The following is a 19,441-nucleotide window of genomic DNA, read 5'->3' as shown; positions in this document are numbered from 1 at the left end:
ACATGACTCATTTCTGGTAAGCCTTGGGGTTATCCAAGGTTACACAATTCTTTCCTTTTTTTTTTTTTTTTTTTTTTTCCCAAATCACTACATGACAGGGTCTAAGGAAGATGACTGTCATATTGCCACTAGCATGCATGACTAAAGGAAGAGAATCTATTCACGGCCCAAGTTCCTAGTATAATTTCATCTCTATCCCTCATGGTACAGTACCACTTGCTACTTAAAAAATCATAATGCACTTTAATATTAAATATTAATATTAAATGCACTTAAATATAAATTCATAGAAAGTCATTACCCTGACATGCAATGAACCAAAAGGATAGTATTTTAAACGGATTCATAGGGGCGCCTGGGTGGCGCAGTCGGTTAAGCGTCCGACTTCAGCCAGGTCACGATCTCGCGGTCCGTGAGTTCGAGCCCCGCGTCAGTCTCTGGGCTGATGGCTCAGAGCCTGGAGCCTGTTTCCGATTCTGTGTCTCCCTCTCTCTCTGCCCCTCCCCCGTTCATGCTCTGTCTCTCTCTGTCCCAAAAATAAATAAATGTTGAAAAAAAAATTTAAACGGATTCATAGATAGGGACTTAAAATCATACATATATATATATTTATAAGGTTTATAAGGTTTTTTTTTTGTTTTGTTTTGTTTTTTGTTTTTAGGGAGAGAGAGAGAGGATGAGCAGAGGGGAGAGGAAGAGAGAGAGAGCGAATCTCAAGCAAGCCTCGTGCTCAGCATGGAGTCTGATACCGGGATCAATCCCATGACCTGGGATCATGACCTGAGTAGAAATCAAGAGTTGGATGCTCAATTGACTGAGCCACCCAGGTGCCTCTATAAGGATTTCTTTTAATAGACTATATTATATTTATAGCACCAAAATAGCATTACTAGAGTCTTCTATTGGGAAAATGGAAATAGTCATTGCATAGAATGAAAGGCTATGATAATAGTCATTAAGATGGAATTCTGTCTACATTGGAGAATCAGTAAAGACACAATATTAATTATGGGTCAAATTTTCATCTTAGGCAGTGAACTACATGTGATTAGTTTGACTGAAGTAGTCAGTAGAATCTAGAGGGATGGATTTCCTTTTAACACATTTTAAATAAACAATCCTTACAAATAGCATAAAATATCTCAAGTTAGTTATTTTCTCAGTGCTTATAAGACGATATAAATTATATATAGTGATACTCCATTTCGACATAGGCCATTAAGCCATTCTGATTATTAGAGTAATGTTGTCACAATTGTTTCAGTCATTGAATTTCAATCATAAACTTTGTTCAAACATAATTGATCATTAATATTCTCACTTGCTTCAGGCTCACTGTAGCTTTTTAATACTTCAAAATCATCATCAGGAGTGAGAGGTTAATCCCCTCTGCATTATAGTTGGTCATCCTTGAGGGAAGCTTCTTCAATCTAACGAAATGACAGTGAAGGCGAGTACAAAGAACAGTTGACTTAGGGTACGGGAGAGTTGGATTCTACAGTATAGATTTCAACACAATGCCAAATATTCTTTGTAGCTGACCAGTTATAAGTTTGGGAAACAATTTGCTTCATACCTGTATCAACTGGAAATAATGTGAACAAATGGGTTGAATTTTTATGAGGTGGTTTGTACTCCTCAAGAAAGAGAATCCTGGCATAAATTTAAAACACCAATCTTTCAAAGCAATTAGTTGCAGTGGCCCCTGGAGTAAGAATATTCATGCATCATTTTCAAACTAGACATTCAGAAGCTACTTAGTACTGCTATAAACATAAGTTATGCTGATTTCAATATACCCTAAGTCCTTTTGAACGAAACTGACTTGTGTTTCTTCATATACTTGGATTCTGTTTTGTAAATCACAGCTTATAACTTTCTAACAATCAATTCTTAGAATTAGAAGGTATTTTAAATGCTTAATAAGTGTTGTCCAAGACTTACTGACCACTGATAACTGATTTTTCAACTCCAACATACTAACAATGTATAAATATATCCTCAGTGAGCATTTTTACCAGGTTTTGTTCTATCTCTAAAAAGTCCTTTCTCTCTGAGCCTACAACTTTTTTGAGTAGGCCGTCAGCCCCATTTCCATCTTTATTGCTTAAATATCTGTATACCACTCTCTTAGGTATTTATACCTTTCCTTACTTAGCCGTTTTCTTACTAAGAGATTATTATCTGTTTTATTCTCTTATAATAAGTGCACCATAAGTATCTTCTTGTATAATTTTCTTATTCCTGCATTTAAGATTGTTTCCTTAGAATAGATTGAATTTACTGGGCCCAAGAGCTTTAAAATTGTAAAAAGGCTTTTAAATATATATCACTAAATTGTTTTCCAAAAGGTTGTACGAGTGATCATGACCAATGGAGGAGAGTGCCTATTTTACTGTACTCTCATTGTATTGTCAGAATTAAAGTGGTAAGAATATTGTCCACAAAATTAAACTAAACCAGTACAAAACAAAGGCTGATGACTTTGTTTATACAGAAGTGATCCAGTGAAGCAAGAAAGGGTTTATACGATCTATTCAGGAGATTTGGGGTTAAACATAGGGCACTGTACATATGCATTTATCTTTGCTTCTTTCTGAAACCTAGCCAAGTGGGAGTAAAAAAATAAATATGGTTTAAACAAAAAAATAAAATAAAAAAGTCAGACAGGAGATGCCAACATGGTTTTAGAAGTTGGAAAGTAGATAAATGATGGAAAGGAATGCCAAAGGCAAGCAAGAGAGTTCTCAGTGGAAGGGTTCTTGCACTAGAGGACTAGGTATGGTAAAGGTAAAAAACAGAAAAGATAAACTACAATTCTTTGTAAGAATCTCAGGGCTCCTTCCCAATCTTTTACAGCCATACAGCTGTCTCTCTCACTCCCTGAAAAAGAATAAAGGTTTATTTGGTGACGGAATTGAACTAGAGGCTCTATACACAAGGACACCCAAGGCATAGCAGAAGAGGAAGAGGGGCTGGCATTTAAAAGAACAAATAAGGGAAAGTCTAAAGCCTCTTCTTACATAATACAAGGGAATTGTTAATGTCTTAAATTGGTAATTCAAAACGTTGGAGAATAACCCTCTTATTTATAACTACATAGATAGGTATCAGAAAAAGTAAAAGAAAAATTTAGGGGAGAGGGATTTAGGAATAGGAAGAAGTGAGGAAAGTGTCAATTGTTTTTTGCTATAGACTTTTAAAATGTACATGTATTATTTTGATTTTTAAAATCTGTGCAGAGAATAAAATATAGTAATAAGGCTACCCACCTGAATGAAAGGACTAGTGTTTATATTTTGGACAGCTCCTTACTCCTGGGTCCTAAGAGTAGGGAGAAGAACCATTTAAAGCAACAAGGTGCCTGGGCTACTGAAACTCATCTTTTCTGAGTCTGTTGTCTCTGATCTTAGCTCTCTCAAGTTGAGAGGCCAGTGAATTAACCAAGAAAGAGAGCATGAATATATTGGGACATAATGGATTACTTAATGCCAAAACCTACTAGATCATCGTTAAATAACAACTCAGTAATACATGGAATGAAAGTCTCTCTCTTTCTTAGGTATGCAGACTCAAGTTAACTGTTTTGTACATCACTCCTACTCTTCCTCACAAGCCCTCATTTTGGCCTGGCCTCATCAATGTTTTTCAAACAGCCTACCTAGAATAAGTGAGGTTCCTCCTCTCAATTTCATTTACTATCTTTGCACACGGTTTTATTATTAGGTTATTTTAAAAAGGTGAAGGTCCTATTTCCAGAGTAACCAGGAATGGTGTATGTGCAGAACAGCTTTAATTTTTAATTCTCATAATGCCCTAGAAGCTATTTTTTTTTCTTGAAATGACAAGAATACTAATCATTCTGCAACTCTGTCCATTTACTCTCTTATTTTTCTCTCTCTCCCCAAATTTTGAGCAACCTACACTGTTTATCAGAATATTATTAATTAAACCCATTCTGGCTCTATGAGAGAGCTTAGATGGTGTTGCAAATTTTTTATAAATAGATTCCATTTAAAAATAATTCCCCCTCGGGGCGCCTGGGTGGCTCAGTCGGTTAAGCGGCCGACTTCAGCTCAGGTCATAATCTCGTGGTTTGTGAGTTCAGCACCGCGTCGGGCTCTGTGCTGACAGCTCAGAGCCTGGAGCCTGTTTCAGATTCTGTGTCTCCCTCTGTCTGACCCTCCCCCATTCATGCTCTGTCTCTCTCTGTCTCAAAAATAAATAAACGTTTAAAAAAAAATCCCCCTCTAGACACTGAATTTGTCAGTTCACTCTATTTTTTAAAAAGGAAATAATTTATAAAAAATTAAAATGTTGTAGTCTTTAATTCTGTCCCCAGTATTCTTACACACTCGAGTGTACATGAAAATTCACCTGTAGAGCTTATTAAAAATACGGGTTCCTGCTTCTCCACCTGCTTTTTGTTCAGGAGGCCTGGGGTAGAATCTTAGTGCCAGTATTTGTACCAAGTGCAAGTGGATTCAGAACCAGCTTCAGAAAAACACTAGTTGAAGCATGATTTTTCTTTTGTATGTGAGGAGATAACCTGGCATTTGCTATCCAGAAAATATTGCCACACCTAAGATATGCAATTTATATAGCATTAATATTTGGGGACAACAAACCCATGTGTGGATATGAAATACACACATTAAGTTTCCAAATTATTGAAATATAAACTCATATAAAGAAGAAAATAAACCAGTATCTGGAAACTCTCTGAAATCCTCTAAAATGCAGAGGAAAACAAGGATTATCTGATGTTTATCAATCAAGTTAATATTTGCCTAACAAATGAAATATGATTGGGGATTTAAGAGAACCCAATATAACAGACTTTTAGAGATAACTCTCATTTTCATGAAAGTGATTAAGAGAAAAATAATACTGGTGCTAATTAAAGTTAAAGTAATTTGAAAGACACAAAATGGAAAGAATGCATCATATAAGTTAATTTTAATGATTAAGGATAATTTAGCATGCTTGTACTAATTGTGATGTTTTTTATTCCTGGTTGAACATAGAGAATTTTTTTCCACGTTTCTCACTTGATTTCTGTGTGTCTTGAAATATCTTAATCTTCTTACTTCTTTAAAAGCCAGTGAGCCTTTCTGGCTAAATTTATAAAAATGGAACAGAGTAATTTTGTTAATCTTGCCAGCTACCTCTTTTGTTCAAATGCCAGCAATCTATGAGGCAGCTTGGCTCAAATGACCAATACATTTGGTTCTTGGCTGATTAATTCTCCAGAGCACCCGGCATCTGTCCAGAGAGGGGATTGGAAATCTTCAGAGAGCCGTCTAAGCACTATGATTGGAGGTCAGCTTTACATATTATTGTCTCTGTTTGAAATCATATCAATTTCAGTCTTCAAACTGTAGGCATCTGAAATTTAGTATTGACTTTTATTCTGATGATATAGGTGATTTGATTTTATGTTGCAAAATACGTATTAGACAAGGTTCTAAATTTTATAATTCAATTTCTTGTGATAAAGTTAATAACCTGATGGGAAGGTAAGGTAGAAGACTCAGCCAAATGCCAGAAAACGGTCTTCACCATGAAACAAAGGGGAAATGATATTAATTTTGCCTCTAAAGGGGATCTGAGGAATATTTCCACAAGATGCTTGCCTCCAAGCTGGCACCAAAAGGTGTCTGGGGGCACCTGGGTGGCTCAGTCGGTTAGACATCTGACTCTTGATTTCGGCTCAGGTTATGATCTCAGGGTCATGGAATCAAGCCCTGTGTTGGGCTCTGCACTGACCACAGAGCCTGCTTGGGATTCTCACTCTCCCTCCCTCTTTACCCCACCCCCCATGGGCATGCACTTTCTTTCTCTCTCTGGCTCTTTCTCTATAAATAAAAATAAATAAATAAATAAATAAATAAATAAATAAATAAATAAATAGAATTTTTAAACGCTGCCTGAAGGCACGTCATCTGTCACATTCTTATCTTGAAGTGCATCTTGTACTACTGCATCCCAGTACTATAGAATGGTAGTTTCTATAAGTGGGAGTTTCCCATTTTTTTATTGCTTTGGATGCATACTCATCATTTGGTTAAGCTATATTTTCATTACCATTGAATTCGAAGTATTTTCTCATGCCCTCATGATTGACTTTTGATTTCAAGCTTAGGTTAGTTAGAAGTGTTCTGATTCATACCATGCATACTTTCAGACCACAGTGCTATGAAGCTTGAAATCAACCACAAGAAAAAGTCTGGAAAACCTCCAAAAGCATGGAGGTTAAAGAACACCCAACTAAAGAATGAATGGGTCAACCAGGAAATTAGAGAAGAAATTAAGGAATATATGGAAACAAATGAAAATGAAAATACAACAATCCAAACGCTTTGGAATGCAGCGAAGGCAGGCCTGAGAGGAAAATACATGCAATCCAGGCCTATCTCAAGAAACAAGAAAAATCCCAAATACAAAATCTAACAGCACACCTAAAAGAAATAGAAGCAGAACAGCAAAGACAGCCTAAACCCAGCAGAAGAAGAGAAATAATAAAGATCAGGGCATAAATAAACAATATGGAATCTAAAAAAACGGTAGAGCAGATCAACGAAACCAAGAGTTGGTTTTTTGAAAAAATAAACAAAATTAACAAATCTCTAGCCAGGCTTCTCAAAAAGAAAAGGGAGATGACCCAAATAGATAAAATCATGAATGAAAATGGAATTATTACAACCAATCCCTCAGAGATACAAGCAATAATCAGGGAATACTATGAAAAATTATATGCCAACAAACTGGACAACCTGAAAGAAATGGACAAATTCCTAAACACCCACACGCTTCCAAAACTCAATCAGGAGGAAATAGAAAGCTTGAACAGACCCATAGCCAGTGAAGAAATTGAATCAGTCATCAAAAATCTCCCAACAAATAAGAGTCCAGGACCAGATGGCTTCCCAGGGGAGTTCTACCAGACGTTTAAAGCAGAGATAATACCTATCCTTCTCAAGCTATTCCAAGAAATAGAAAGGGAAGGAAAACTTCCAGACTCATTCTATGATGCCAGCATTACTTTGATTCCTAAACCAGACAGAGACACAGTAAAAAAAGAGCAAAAATTCTCAATAAGATACTAGCAAATCGAATTCAACAGCATATAAAAAGAATTATTCACCATGGTCAAGTGGGATTCATTCCTGGGATGCAGGGCTGGTTCAACATTCGCAAATCAATCAATGTGATACATCACATTAATAAAAGAAAAGATAAGAACCATATGATCCTGTCAATCGATGCAGAAAAGGCCTTTGACAAAATTCAGCAACTTTTCTTAATAACAACCCTCGAGAAAGTTGGGATAGAAGGAACATACTTAAACATCATAAAGCCATCTATGAAAAGCCCACAGCTAACATCATCCTCAATGGGGAAAAACTGAGAGCTTTTTCCCTGAGATCAGGAACACGACAGGGATGCCCACTCTCACAGCTGTTGTTTAACATAGTGCTGGAAGTTCTAGCATCAGCAATCAGACAACAAAAGGAAATCAAAGGCATCAAAATTGGCAAAGATGAAGTCAAGCTTTCACTTTTTGCAGATGACATGATATTATACATGGAAAATCCGACAGACTCCACCAAAAGTCTGCTAGAACTGATACATGAATTCAGCAAAGTTGCAGGATACAAAATCAATGTACAGAAATCAGTTGCATTCTTATACACTAACAATGAAGCAACAGAAAGACAAATAAAGAAACTGATCCCATTCACAACTGCACCAAGAAGCATAAAATACCTAGGGATAAATCTAACCAAAGATGTAAAAGATCTGTATGCTGAAAACTATAGAAAGCTTATGAAGGAAATTGAAGAAGATATAAAGAAATGGGAAGACATTCCATGCTCATGGATTGGAAGAATAAATATTGTCAAAATGTCAATACTACCCAAAGCTATCTACACATTCAATGCAATCCCAATCAAATTACACCAGCATTCTTCTAGAAGCTAGAACAAGCAATCCTAAAATTCATATGGAACCACAAAAGGCCCCGAATAGCCAAAGTAATTTTGAAGAAGACCAAAGCAGGAGGCATCACAATCCCAGACTTTAGCCTCTACTACAAAGCTGTCATCATCAAGACAGCATGGTATTGGCACAAAAACAGACACATAGACCAATGGAATAGAATAGAAACCCCAGAACTAGACCCACAAAAGTATGGCGAACTAATCTTTGACAAAGCAGGAAAGAATATCCAATGGAAAGAAGATAGTCTCTTTAACAAATGGTGCTGGGAGAACTGGACAGCAACATGCAGAAGGATGAAACTAGACCACTTTCTTACACCATTCACAAAAACAAACTCAAAATGGGTAAAGGACCTGAATGTGAGACAGGAAACCATCAAAACCCTAGAGGAGAAAGCAGGAAAAAAAACTCTCTGTCCTCAGCCGCAGCAATTTCTTACTTGACACATCCCTAAGGGCAAGGGAATTAAAAGCAAAAATGAACTATTGGGACCTCATGAAGGTAAAAAGCTTCTGCACAGCAAAGGAAACAACCAACAAAACTAAAAGGCAACCAACGGAATGGGAAAAGATATTTGCAAATGACACATCGGACAAAGGGCTAGTATCCAAAATCTATAAAGAGCTCACCAAACTCCATACCCGAAAAACAATAATTCAGTGAAGAAGTGGGCAGAAAACATGAATAGACACTTCTCTAAAGAAGACATTCAGGTGGCCAAAAGGCACATGAAAAGATGCTTAATGTTGCTCCTCATCAGGGAAATACAAATCAAAACCACACTCAGATACCACCTCATGCCAGTCAGAATGGCTAAAATGAACAAGTCAGGAGACTATAGATGCTGGAGAGGATGTGGAGAAATGGGAACCCTCTTGCACTGTTGGTAGGAATGCAAACTGGTGCAGCTGCTCTGGAAAACAGTGTGGAGTTTCCTCAAAAAATTAAAAATAGACCTACCCTATGACCCACCAATAGCACTGCTAGGAATTTACCCAAGGGATATAGGAGTGTTGATGCACAGGGGCAGTTGTACCCAATGTTTATAGTAGCACTCTCAACAATAGCCAAATTATGGAAAGAGCCTAAATGTCCATCCACTGACAAATGGATAAAGAAATTGTGGTTTATATACACAGTGGAATACTACATGGCCATGAGAAAGAATGAAATATGGCCCTTTGTAGCAATGTGGATGGAACTGGAGAGTGTTATGTTAAGTGAAATAAGTCATACAGAGAAAGACAGATACCGTATGTTTTCACTCTTATGTGGATCCTGAGAAACTTAACAGAAGTCCATGGGGGAGGGGAAGGAAAAAAAAAAAAAAGAGGTTAGAGTGGGAGAGAGCCAAAGCATAAGAGACTGTTGAGAACTGAGAACAAACTGAGGGTTGATGGGGGGTGGGAGGGAGGGGAGGGTAGGTGATGGGTATTGAGGAAAGCACCTTTTGGGATGAGCACTGGGTGTTGTATGGAAACCAATTTGACAATAAATTTCATATTAAAAAAATAAAAATAAATAAATAAATAAACATTAAATAATTGTTTAAATTACATATATAATATATACATATATGACTATATTAAAAGGTGTATCGTGCATAAAAAAATGAAGTATTCTGATTCATTTACACAAATGTGGATATTTTCTACTTATTTTTACCTCATTGAGCCCTGATTTAATACCACAGTATTCACAGAACATACACTGTCCTATTTTCAACCTCTGGAATGTGTTGAGACATGATTAATAGTCCAGGATATTTTGATAAATGTTTTATGTTTTTAACAAATGTTTTTGATAAATGTTTTTGATAAATGTTTAATGTACACTTCTGCAATTTGTTGGATATATTCTCAATCAGGTCAAATTGGTTAATTATGATGTTTAAATGTGCTGTAACTGTCTCCTTTTTCTATAACTTACTAAGAGAAATGTTTAAAAATCTCCCACTTATGTTGTGGATTTGCTGATTTCTTATTTTAGGTGTGTCACTCTTGGTTTATGTATTTTAAAGCTATATTATTAAGCTTATATAAATTTATTAATGTTATATATTCCTACTAAGTTAACTATCATTATGAAATATCCCTATTTATCTCTGTTACTTTTATCCTTAAGTGTATTTATGCTATAGTAATATTACATGTTAATATAAATTAAAAATATAATAATCTATAGTATATTAGTATAGCCAAACTAGCTTTGTTTTTGCTTGCATAGCATGTTTACATAGATACATATATGTCTATGTGTGTATATATGTGTATATATATGGGTTGGAGTATAAAATCTTGTTCATTTTTTCCTATTTACAGTATCTTTTATTTGCCCTTTTATTTACCTTTTCTTGATTTTTGTATGGATTAATTGCATATTTTTACTTATTTTAGTGTATCTCTTGTTATCTGATTTGTTATGGCTTTTTGTTGTTTTTAGAAAGAAAACACACACACACACACACACACACACACACACAAGTCAGGGAGGGGCAGAGAATGACAGAGGGCTAATCTTAATTATGACACTGGGATCATGACATGAGCTAAAACCAAGAGTCAGAGGCTCAATTGACTGAGCCATCCAGGTGCCCCTGACTTGTTATGGCTTTAATTATCATTCTTTTCCTGGTTCCTTCAGAAATTACAAAAGGCATCCATAACTTATTACCATGTACCTTAAATTAGACTAAGTCCAGTATAATGTAAAACATTTTTTGTAACTCTATTTCACTCCTCTGGCAGATTTTCCTTTTTGTTACATATTTTACTGTCAGATATATTATCCACACCACAGTGCTTTGTTAACATTGTTGCTTTAAACAGTTGGTAGTCTTTCATATTCACTTTTCCTACATTTGCTTGTTACTTCTTACACAGTACTTCCATTATTCTGCAGAGGATCACTTTCCTTCACCCTACTGAGTTTGTTTCCAAGAACTGAAACAATAACAAGAATTGTTATTTGTGGTCACTTCTGGGAAAGGAACTGCAGATAAACTTCTTACTTTATATCTTTCTCAGAAAGAATGGTTTTATAGATAGTTTTTGCTTTTGTCTGATATTTTCAGGTAAAATTATCACCCTTAAAGCCTAAAATATACAGAATTTGAATGTATTTGGTATACTAGCATTGCAAAAATATTAGCATAATCTCTATTAGTATTATAAACCTTTTCTCCACCTGATTTCACAGGTGACAACCTATTCAAATGTTTAAAAAACGATAGGACAAATGTTTAAAAACCGAGGAATAATTGAGTTGGCCAATAGGAAGACATACCTGTTCTTCATGTATGTTTTTCCTCCCCATTAGAAAAATAAAAATATGTTAAGTAACTGTTAACAGTCTCCACAGTTGAACACAGTTGAGTGAGTTCCATATATCATATATTTTTGGGAGTTAGACAGGAAACAGTATAGATCCTCCATCAAACCCTGTATATTTAATAATCTTCTGGAAATTGCTTCAGACCGTGTGATTACAGAACTGTCAACACCATTCCCTTGAGAATGTGTCATAACTGAACTACAAGATAATTTTCTTTTATTTTTCCTCATCTAGGATGAACCATATGATTCCTAAAGAAACAAGGGTTCTTTGCCAAGGCCCAGTTTACTCGACAACTAGAAAACAAAACTGAATAAATTTCGTTTTATTTTGATTTTGAATGCCTGCATTTCATAGTCTCTCCACATGGAAGTCTCTCAAGTAACATGACCTCTAGAGACTGAAAGCGAACTCTCTTCTCCATCTTACCACAGTTTCATCATGTTTTATGATTTCTATGTGAAGAAAGCATTACTATCCACAATTTCCCAAGCTAGAAACCGTGGAGTCATCTTAGAGAGCCCTGATTCTTACTCCAACAGATCATCAAGTACTGTTTATTCATATACCCCTTGCATCTATCCCCTTGTTTTTATCATGTTATTGTAATATTGAGCACTGCTTTGAGGGGGAAAATATATCCCACAGTCTTACCTATTGGCTCTGCTACAATTGTAGGAGTTGTAACTTTTGCAACCTGTTCTCTAATTGCAAATCCTTTTATTTATTCCTAATTGATCCCCTTTTTCAAATCTCCATAGGGGCTATTTCAGATTTTCACTAGTTCTTGAATGCTTTCTTTCAATTTACATCTCTATTATCATGGGAAAAAGGTAGGCCTAAATCCGCTAGTTTATCTGGAAACAAATGCAAATGTTTTAATTACATGGTGCAAGATCTTATGTGGTAAAAGATCTGAATGCAGAACACTCTTATCCCTCAAGAATTTAAAGATTGAAAATCAGTAGTTTGGAGAAAATACAGCACGCCTGCTAAATGTTATGTTTGCTTAATTAAATTAAGCCATTAGACCTTATTATATTAGAAAACTCAAAAACAGTTTAATGAAGTACTAATGTTTGAGCTTAACAAATTTTAATATAAAACCAAAGGGTCCTTTAAAAAGCAATAATTCCTGTTTAAGTATTAAAGAAAAAAGTCATTAAGAGTATGAAATTACTCTTGCTTCTGCTTTCATGCTGAACTCATCATGAAAATAAGGCTTAGTCAATAGCTTTGAAAAGAAAGGCTTAGAACTTACACAAAGACCACAAAACCACTTTGATTTTATAAGCTACGAAAATGGAGCCATTTCTCAGCCAGTGAGTACAACCGATTAATGATGATGGCCTCTTCAGATTAAAGTATTGACTCTAACATGTCACCAATGGCCCCTACAATTATAGCATTAACACTGACATTGAAGATATTTTTGATACTCTACAGATGACATGTAACAATGGCACTATGTCTCACTGTTTCCTGTTTCTCATTACAATGATTCTGACACTTGGCATAAATTACAGACATTTAACACTAGAGGCCTGAAGCTTAAATTTGGAGTTGTAAGCACTTAAAATCTTTATACCGGTAAGATATTTTGCTTGTAACTGGCTGCAGAATTGAGTTTGAGGATTTTAGAAGAATGGAATATGATCCAGTTAAAACTAGAAATTCCAGGGCGCCTGGGTGGCTCGGTCAGTTAGGCGGTCGACTTTAGCTCAGGTCATGATCTCGTGGTCCATGAGTTCGAGCCCCGCTTCGGGCTCTGTGCTGACAGCTCGGAGCCTGGAGCCTGTTTCAGATTCTGTGTCTCCCTCTCTCTGACCCTCCCCCGTTCATGCTTTGTCTCTGTCTCAAAAATAAATAAACGTTAAAAAAAATTAAAAAAAAAACCAAAAAACTAGAAATTCCATCCTTGTACTGGTGTGAAATTTGAAATCTATATAAATGAAAAACAAGTGCACAAAAAATCCTTTCACATCCACTTCTGTGTGGGAAGAAATGTGCCTACAACTACATTACTATTATAATTATAGAGACTTGACAATTATTCAAAGTTACAGTTTAGAAATGCAGTCTGCAAATTTTAGGTAAACTGTAATCTTTAGGGGGGGATTTCAATGTGCTATTTTATGTCCATTGTAAGGCATTTTCCAATTTCAACTCCTTGTTTCCAGAGGTCTATGTAAACAATTGTCAAGACAGTGATATTAAGTGAGATTATGCTATGTGTTCCAGCGAGGGGTAGGGATGGGACAATTTAAAACACATGTGCCTTCATAAACTTCCTCAAAGCTTACTGTTTCTGTGAAGGGGGTTCCAGTTCAAGGTTTATTTTTATAAGAATGCACATGCATCTCTAATGTAGGTTTCCAGGGAAAACACAATTAGCCTTGGACACTTCTTTTTGAAGACTGTGCTACTAAAAGCCCCTGAGGCAACTTTCTTCTCTACCTTTGCTTTCCATCTGAGGTAGGACCCTGTTTCCTGTACTCTCCTCTCTTTCGAATTTACCTACTATACTCTCTCTTGAGGCACTAAAGCTTTTCTCTCAGAGACAATCATGGTCTGGTGCTTCTTTTCCCACATCCATGTCAGTTAGGGCATGACAGTCAGAAAGTTGTTCCCTAAATTTGTCTATCTCCCAACCCCCAGAATGTGTGTATATGTAGTGTTACATGGCAAAAGAAACGTTGCAGATGTGATTAAGGTTAAAAAATTTGAGATGGAGAGATTATTCAGGATTATCTGGGGGGGGGGACTAATCTAATCATGCATGTCCTTAACAGTGGAAGATGAAAAAAGAAGAGTGGACCAGAGAGGTGTGATGACAGAAGGAGGGGAGATCTGAAGTGTGAGAGGCATTTGTTTACCATTGCTGGTTTTGAAGGAGCAGTGTGTGGGATTCACCCAAGGAATGTGGCTGGCCTTTAGGAGCTGGAAATGGACCTCTGCTGACAGTCAGTAAGAAAATGGGGTCTCAGAACTACAAATACAAGGAATTGTGTTCTTCCAATAAACCAAATAGTCAAGGAAATGGATCCTTCCCTACCTCCAGAAAGAAATGAAGCCCTGTTCACAGTGATTTTAGCCCAGTGAGACCCACGTTGGGCTTCTGACCTACAGACTTTAAGATGATACATTTGTGTTGTTTAAGTCACTACTTAGGTAGTAATTTGTTACAACAGAAAACTAATACACAAGTTTCCCATACTGTTCCATTTATATTTAATAAAAAGAGTAATAACTAGGAGTTCTGGGGAAGATGGCAGAGTAGGAGGAATCTGGGCTCACCTAGGCCCATGGATATTACTAGGTAACACCACATCAATGTAAATAAACCAGAAAACAACATAAAGAGTGGCAGAACAGACTTTACATGGTTAAATGTAGAGAAGAGACCACATTGAAGTGTAGGAAAGGCAGAGATGGTCAAGAGACAAACATACCCTGGGTATAGCCACAGGAGGGAGGGTCACCAGAGATATGGAGATGGAAGAGAAGTGGACCCCCGTACGGGGCTCCCCAGGCATGGGAAGGCCCACACTGGGAAGATGAATCCCCACAACATTTGTCTTTTAAGGCCAGAGGGGCCTGGCTTCATGAGTTTTTATAATCAGTGGTGCTCAACACCTGGAACTTTAAAAATCAGCAGGCTCAATTCTGGGAGAACCAAAGGGCTATAGGAAACTAAGTCCCCACCTTTAAAGAGCCAACACAACAAATAGCCTAGCTGAGATACAGCATAGAAGCAGCTGCTTGAGAAATACCTAGGATATTCAGGAAGCAGATTTATTTACTAATCTTAGAGTGTGAGAAGAGACTTCTCAAAGAACACAAGAGTTGGTGGGTACAATTTCCCACCTCTGCCTCCCTCCACCCACCAGCCCCCGCCCCAGCCTAGACACATGGACACTTTTGGGAACCAGCACAGCGCCAACACTCTCCGCCTAGCTTGCTAACAGCACCCAGCCCCCTGGTGCTTCTGTGAATCTGTCTGCTCCAACAAGGCCTTATCAGGAGTTTTCTGAGGAGGCTACAGATTCCCTTGCACAGGGAACCTGCAAGTAACTTGCTGGCACTGCACACTCTACCCCTGTGATCTCCTGTGGACATGGCTTCTAATACACCTTTGGCAAATCCAACATGATGCCATAAGCCTGATCATGTGCAAGCAGCCCTGATTGGGGCCAGCACCACACCAAAGGGATTCCTGCCTTGGGGAGAGGGGAAGATAACCACACACACACCAGTCTCACCACAGCCCAGCAGTGGGCTGCGGCAGACAACTGGTCTGACTTCAGGCTTTACCCACCAATGAAAGCTTCTCAGGGGATGACAAGAGGAGAGTGCCTCCTGTTCAGTGCTTCTGCAGCCCTGCCAAATGCCTGATCTGATTCAACTCAAGCTCAGGGTGGCCCCAGACTCACCCACGAGCAACACAGAAATCAAACTCCGCCTGCAACAGGCAAAGGGAACCATTGGAGACAATTGGACCGAAGGCAAACATTCCTCAACCACAATAGTAGGACATATGCAACACACTCAGAAGAGACCCCCTAAGGCCCCAGGTTCTGGTGAACTGAGGATGCTGTACTACAGGGCATCATAGGACCTCTTCATAAGGCCATTACTTTACTAAAATGTGTATTACATTCATTTATAGTTGGATATTAAGCCAACCTTTGATTAATGGGTTGACTCCTGCTGGATCATGGTTCATAATTCTTTTATATGAGATTTTAGTTTTTTGCTATATTTAGTTTTATAGTACTCTGAGGATTTTTTCACATATGTACTCTTAAGAAACATTAATTTTTAGGTTTTTTTTTGGGGGGGGGGATGATGTTTTGACATCAGAGTAATATTGAACTCATAGATTGAGTTGAAAAATGGACCCTCTTCATCTGTTTTTTTTTTTTTTTCTTTCTTAAAGCCTTTAAGACATAATGGAAAAATCTTACAGGTACACATGGAAAAGTAAGATGTGATCACAGTTAAAAGTGAAGACAATCTAACTAGAGAGCTTTGATGCCTGTCAACTAATGCAGAAGCTAAATTTCTGAATGTGATAAGTTGCAGGGCTGAAAGGAATGGTAATTAGTATTTCTCTCCTTCTTCTTCACTCTCTCCTTAAACAAAATCCACACCAACCTCCTCATAATCCTTCTCAAGATTATGGAATCTCATAAAGGATTTCTTAGGCCATGCCCTCCCAGTCCTCAGAAAACTCTCCTTCCTCTGCATCCTCACCCACATACCAGTGAATAAAAGCATGCTGAACATACATCAAGTCAAACTTGTGGTCCAGGCAAGCCTAGGCTGCAGGAATGGCGATGGTGTTGCTCAGCATGCACACAGTTTGCTATACTGTGGCTAGGTCTCCACCAGGTACCAGTGGGAGGCTGATAATTAATGCCAGCTTTGAAGCCAGTGGGGCACCAGTCCACAAACTGGACGTTGTGCTTGGTCTTCATGGTGGCAATGGCAACATCGACATCTTTGAGAACCACATCGTCATGGTACAACAGGCAGAAAGCCACATATTTACCATGATGGGGGTCACATTTCACCATCTGGTTGGTTGGTTAAAACCATGCATTAGTGATCTCTGCTGCAGAAAGATGTTCACGGTAGGTTTTCACAGCAGAGATGACAAGAGCACATGTGGCCAGGGGCAAGTGGATGCAGGGATAGGATACCAGGTTGATGTGGAATTCTGTCGGACCAATATTCAGGGCTCCATCAAATCTGAGGGAAGCGATGATGGAAGACACAACCTGGCTAGTAAGGCAGCTAAGATTAGTGTAGGTTGGGGATTCAATATTGAAACTTTTACAACAGATGTCATAGATGGCTTCATTGTCTACCATGAAGGCACAGAGTGCTCCAGGGTGATGTGGGTAGTGAGGATGGAGCTTGGGGTTCACCAAAAACTGGAAATCTGGGGGACTGGGTAAATGGAGAACTCAAGCTTAGACTTCTTGCCATAATCAACAGAGAGACGTTCCATCATTAGGGAAGTGAACTCAGAACCAGTTTCTTCTCCAAAGCTGTGGAAAATTGAGTCACCCTGAAGACCTGTGCACTGGTCAGCCAGTTTTCAAATTCGGTCCAAGACCAAGTCAAGGATCTCCTTGCCAATGGTATAGTGCCCTGGGCCACAGTTATTGGCAGCATCTTCCTTGCCTGTGCTGAGCTTCTCAGGGTGGAAGAGCTAGCGGTAGGTACCAATGACTATGGGTTCCAAATTTAAAAACATTGCCCTGGGCACATGCTTGCCAGAACCTGTTTCACTGAAGAAGGTGTTGAAGGAGTCATCTCCTCCCCTAGTGATCTTGTCACTTAGCATCTGGCTATCAGGCTGGATGTTGTATTCCAGGCAGTAGAGTTCCCAGCAGGCACTGCCAGTCTGGACACCAGCCCGGCCAATGGAGATGGAGATGTGCTCACACATTATGGCTATGGGTTAGCAGGTGCAGATTACAGGAGCATACAGACATTGGGTCCTGATGACTGTCCCTGACAAGCTAAGAGTTGAGGTAAGTAATGCACTCACTCTTCATCTATTTTTTGGTTTTGGAGAAACTTGTTAAGGTTACAGTTTGGTTTTTAAATGTTTGGTAGCATTCACTAGTGAAGTCATCTGGGCTTGTTCTTTTCTTTGTGGGAAGTCTTTAAAAATATCAATAAAGGTATTTAACTGTTATAAGTCTATTTAGAATCTCTATTTCTTCTTGAATAATTTTTAATAGTTTGTGACTTTTCAAAAATTTGTCCATTTCATCTAGGATTTCTAATATGTTAGTATAGAAGTATTTATATCATTCCTCTATATTCTTGTTTATTTTTACGTAGTCAACATTTTTTTCATTCTTTTCTCTCTCTCTTTTCTCCTTATCATTCTCTTCTCCTTCTGGCATATGTACAATGTTGTGCTTGATGGTATCCCACATTTTTCTGAAGCATTGTTTACCTTTTCATTATTTTCATTTTTCTGTTTAGATTGGATAATATCTTGATATATTTTCAAATTTATTTTTTTCCTTCTGCTATATCAAATATATAGTTGTTAGCTTTAGTCATTTTTTAAAAGCATTTGGATATAAAATTTTAATTTCATAATTTTTATTTATAATTAATAATTTTGATCTGTTTATTGATGTTCTCTATTTGACAGAACATTTTCATCATATTTCCTTTTATTTTCTTTTGGTATGGTTGCCTTTAATTACTTAAAATAACTTCTTAGAATTCTTTCTTGCTAAGCCCATCATCTGGGCCCCCTTAAAAGAAGTTTCTACTGCCTTTTATTTTCTGTCAATGGGTCACACTTTTCTATTTCTTTCTATGTTACCTAAACTTTGTTGGAAACTTGACATTTTATGTAATATATTGTAGCAACTCTGTATACTGATCCTTAATTCCACCCCAAGGATGCATAGAATTGGTACAACTGCCTTATAATCAGCTAGGCAATGAATAGTAGTTTTGAAGATGTATCTAAGCCTCAATTCTACAGTTCTATTATATACTTTAGAGAAGCCTAAAACCACCTGTACAAAAAATTATTCACCGAATGTTCATTATATCAATATTTGCTGGAGAGAGAATAGGGAAAGAAAGAAGCAACTTAAATGTCTACCAGCTAGAGGATGGGTGAATGAAAATGTGTTTATGGGTAAATGGAATAAATAGATAAGTGGATAAATGGAAAAAGCGTTCTTTTACTTCTGTGTTCTAGCCACAAAATATAGTATCATTTTAAAATGTTAGTATTGGTTGTGGTGGGCACACAATATTTTTATTCTTTTACCATGATTCTCCATTGCATATAAATATGATGTGAATAAGCAGTGAATAAGTAAAAGGAGAAAAATATATTATTTAAAGCATACCTGTACTCTAAAATAATAAAATAAGTACTTTAGGCTGAAGGAAAATGATTCTAATTAGAAAATATACCTACTCAAGTGAATGTAGAGTTACAAATAAGGTAAATGCATACTAAAATATAAACACAAAGGAAGACTCAACAATACAAAATTTAAAAAAATATCCTGACTTTAAATATAAAGACATAGATAAGTAGAAAGTA

At 37.2% G+C, this 19,441-nt stretch overlaps 1 pseudogene; it reads right to left on the bottom strand.

The window, feature by feature from the left end:
• Window positions 1-16,443: 16,443 nt before the first annotated feature.
• LOC121031287 (tubulin alpha-1B chain-like) lies at window positions 16,444-17,800 on the bottom strand (annotated as a pseudogene).
• Window positions 17,801-19,441: the final 1,641 nt, after the last annotated feature.

This window comes from Herpailurus yagouaroundi, unplaced genomic scaffold (genome assembly GCF_014898765.1).
Source record: "Herpailurus yagouaroundi ecotype Mexico unplaced genomic scaffold, PumYag 141, whole genome shotgun sequence".
NCBI lineage: Eukaryota > Metazoa > Chordata > Mammalia > Carnivora > Felidae > Herpailurus > Herpailurus yagouaroundi.
This window is presented reverse-complemented; position numbering and strand designations above follow the sequence as displayed.